The following is a 4,707-nucleotide window of genomic DNA, read 5'->3' as shown; positions in this document are numbered from 1 at the left end:
GTGATTACTTAGAAAGCTACATGGTGAGTGAAATTCCATTTTCTTCCTTGATCCGTATTTATGAAGGAACAAAATGAAATACAAATTTAAACAAAAGCATAATATACAACAAAACAAAACTTCAATTAATAAATAACAAATGTTGAAAATGGTTTACATGTAGAAAAGAAACAAACTAGCTCGAGTGATGATAACTTATCTCGAAGAAAATATGTGACGGCTACATGCCTTATGAAAACTAAGTTACAATGAGGTTATGAGGATTTGTTATCATGAATAAAAAATGAGAAACCTTAAACATCCAAAAACCTAACCCTATGAGATGAAGTGCCAAAAGGTTGTGGGCCTCGCTAGGGTTAGTTGGAATGTCAACTTCCCGAGGTTGTAACTTTGAGATACTATTTTTATTTGGCACGCACGATACATCATTAGAAAGATATATACAAGGAATACATCTTTCGATTGCAAATGACAGGGAAATTTACCTCCCATTCGCCTGTTTATTGAAAAAATGTCGTTTAGGGCCTCAAAACTTCTCCAAAAGTTCAGGACCCCAAAAACTGCCAAAAATAGAGAACCGTCGAAATAAGAAATTATGCTGGAAATTAAGAAAATGAAAGGAAAAAGTGTTGGGGATCCAATTGGAATAGGTAGGTGGCCACCGATATGCACTTGGATCAATCCTCCCCCCTTAGGAAGCAATGGTCCCCATTCTGTTGAGCGCCTCCATGAGATGGGGAAACTTCTGCTAAACTTGGTCGTTGGTGAGCCAGTTTCCTTGGTGTGGGAGTTGGTAAGCTTTGACAACTCGATACAGTTGGATCCTTAGTTGGCGAGTGTTATTAATTTGTGTGTCCATGATCTGATCAGTTATGGCCCGTTCATTGCAATTTGGGTTGAGCTCTGTTGGTGTCAACTGCTCAACAATGTCTGATATGTCCGCTGAAGGTGGTCCACATTGAATACTGGGTGCAAGTCAGGGAATGGAGGAATACTTAGCTCAAAATAATTGTCACCCACAACCTCAGTGATGGTGTAAGGCCCATATCGGAGTGGTTGAAGCTTCCGATGGGCTTCGGTAAAGCGTTCCTTCTGAAAATGCAACCAAACTTTGTTGCCTACTTGAAACTTATGTGGCACCTGATGTTGATCATGACGTTGTTTGTACTTGGAATTATATTTATCCAGGATATCATGAAATTGTTGGCAAAAGTGTTGGATGCATTCAAAAAATTTGGTGGATTTATTGGCTCCAGACTAAACATATGAAAATTTTGCCTATGTGGTCGCAAAAAGCATTATAATGTCAATGGGACATAATGGTTGAAATCACAAGCCCACTTGAAAGGGGCTATGGCTAGTCAAGCTACGAAGAGCTCCGTTATAGTTGTGTTTCACATAGGGAAGACTCTCATCCCATGTTCGTGGATGCTTTGTGTTGTACATGCGTAGTATGTGCAATATCATCCTATTGATAACCTCTATTTGGTCATCAATCTGAGGATGGAATGTAGTTGACTTGGTGATCTTAGTGTCCAACAATGACTAGAGGCTCAACTAGAATGCACTCAGGAACCTGCGATGTCAAACTAATATAATGGTCTATGGAGTCCCAAAAAGTACCCACATTCGTTCGAAGAATAGTGTGGAAGTGTCTTATGCTATGATACTCTTCTTGCAAGCAATCACTATAGCCATCTTAGAAAAACTATCAATGACTGCAAATACATAGTCGTTACCATGCTTGATAAAATGAAGGCTAGACATATAGTCCATGGATATGGATTCCCAACTCTGACTAGGAGTAGGAAGAGGACTGTACAAACCATGCTTCTTAATGGTTGACTTAGTGATGACATAGGAAGTGCAGGAGCTTATATGTTTCCCAACAACCTATCAGACTTTTTTCCAATAAAAATCAGGCAACATCCTCAGTGGCAGACATCCAACCAATGACTGTCTGCCAAGTGGCACCTCCTTAATGGCTAATAGTCAACCAATGACTATCTACCAAGTGGTGCCTCCTTAGTTGCTGGACTTTAGCAACAAATGAGTGCTAAGTGACATGTCCTCAGTGGCCCAATTTCAGCCTATGAATTTGTGCCAAGTGGCACATCCTCAATGGTCAGAATTCAACCAACGACTGTCTGCTAAGTGGCACATCCTTAATGGCCAGACTTCAGCCAACAACTATCTGCTAAGTGGCATGTCCTCAATGGCCATATTTCAGCCAATGGATGGCTGCCAAGTGGCTTCATAGTTTCTCCGTTCGATTTTTCCAAATGACATTTTATCACTGTCAAACTTTTGACCCACCATATTTATAAAGGGCCGGTAAACGAGCGATGGTTGTCATGTGGGATATTTCGTCATGTACATTTCATGTTGCGCTCCAACTACTATTTGTTAGCTTATCACTCAATGCAATTTACCGACAATATATATATATATATATATATATATATATATATATATATATATATATATATATATATATATATATATATATATATATATATATATATATATATAAGAGTTTGATGTACCATTGTGTAAATGGTTCAATTTGTACGTAGGTGAAAGCCCCATGAATTTGGCGTAATGTCATGCCATATAATGCGATTCACCGAGCACCATTCCAACTTCTACCTTCACTTTATCTCTTGGCTCTCTTTCTCTCTATCTTTAATTCATATTTCTAATCTACTGGTATGTCTTGCTTTGGAGGTTCTAAAACTTGGAATGGTTGGTAGGTGAGAAGCCATGAAACCTCTACTAGATGTTGTGTGACTATCAGGTGAGTAATATGCCCTATGAAAAGCCATAACCAATATAAAGATTAAACAATCGCAAAATATTGCTTGTATAACCGTAATATTATTAAGTTATCATTTTTTTTCCTGGTAATTATTCAAGCTGAGCCATTATGGTGGGTCGTCTAAAGCAACCACTTACTAGTGGGTGACCTTCAAATATTTCCAGTACGCGTACTAGTTTGGTATTGGGTTAACTAGGGTGAAAGGTGCACATTATTGTCCCTAGAACCAGTTTAAACATATATTTTATTTCAAAATAATAAACAACTCAATTAATTATCAACATTTAACATATATAAAACATCAAATTTTCAATCACATAATTTCATGGCTCTAGACTTAAAAATCATTTAAATCCAATTTCATGGCTTATAAAACACTATACAACTTATTTTGTTTTTTATTTTTCTCCATGGGCTAAGTTTTCTTAAAAAAATATATCACAAATCATATGGTTTTGTACCTACAACTTGAGGCCATTCAAGTTTTAGGTCGGTTTCAAACCATAAATGTATATTGTTGTTTCTTATTCTTGTCTCTAGTTATTTATAAATTTTTAAGAATTTGGCTAAAATTCAAATTATTTAAACGCTATAACAATCTTGATATAATTATTTAAGATTTATTTGTATTATTATTTTGATTTAAAATGTAAGGTTGTTATTTTCTTTTTTAATAATTACAATTATGAATATAACAAAATGTATATTTAAATTTAATTAAAAAATAACAATAAGATTTATATACATTTATTCTTGGGTAGCTTGATTGGCACTGGATAAAGAAGTTCAAAATTCAAATCCTATTGATTCACCTATGTCTTCCAAAGGAGCATACATAATCACATAGCATATATAAGCACTTAGCAATTATAGTGGTTGGAGTAGGAAGTATAGTGAAATCAACTTTATATCACACAAGTAGGAAAATCGGTTAGTCGTAGAATCCTCTAATTAAAAGAAAAAAAAATGTATATACATTTAATTATTTTTAAAATAAAATAACAATATTTTATATAAAAAACCATATTATAAATATTAATCATAATCATGATCTTAAAAAATATTTATTAATAAATTTTGTATTATTCAATATTTAGTTATGTAAAATCCTTCGATTAAATTTTTTATATACAATTAATTATTTTAAAAATAAAATAATATTTTTTTATATAAAATTTCATATTATAAATATTAATCATAATCATAATTAAAAAATTATTTATTAATAAACGTTGTATTATTTAATTATATTCAACTTTTCACTTTAAGGAAAGGAGTACATCATCAACTCAATTTTCTTTTTCCACTGAAAAGTTAAAAGTTAATGTGCTTTTTATTGAAATAAGTTAATGTGCTTTTTATGTTCCTTTGAGAAAATTGTTGAAATAATTTTCAACATTCATAGTACAAATCTACATTCATCTTACTAATTTTGAAAAGTTATTCTAATATTAAATACATAAAACAATGAGATTTAACATGTACTAACTATGTAACAATGAAATTTAAAACATATTAAATACTAACTACGTAACATTGAGATTTAAAACATACATTCATCTATGTAACAATGGGATTTAAAACATATTTTCACAAATAACAAATGTTATAGTGGAGTCTTTACCAAGGTAGATGGGTGTAGGTTAATATACCATAAATAATAGCATGAACGTTTGGTAGTTAATGACATGTATATGAAGTTAAGTATGGTTTATTGATTTCGAAATATCACAGTTTTATATACAATAAATGAAAAATTTAATGAAAGATTGTCTCTTCCTTATAATCAATAAGGTTTGTAGAAATCTTTCCATAACACATTTTTAAATACCAAATAGATTTGATATAACTAAATATATCTCAAAAATTTGCACAACTCTAAATTTACA

Source organism: Pinus tabuliformis, chromosome 3_1 (assembly GCF_031772625.1).
Source record: "Pinus tabuliformis cultivar Carrire ecotype Pingquan chromosome 3_1, CPIR1, whole genome shotgun sequence".
NCBI lineage: Eukaryota > Viridiplantae > Streptophyta > Pinopsida > Pinales > Pinaceae > Pinus > Pinus tabuliformis.
The sequence above is the reverse complement of the archived record's forward strand: the minus strand, read 5'-3'. Positions refer to the sequence as shown.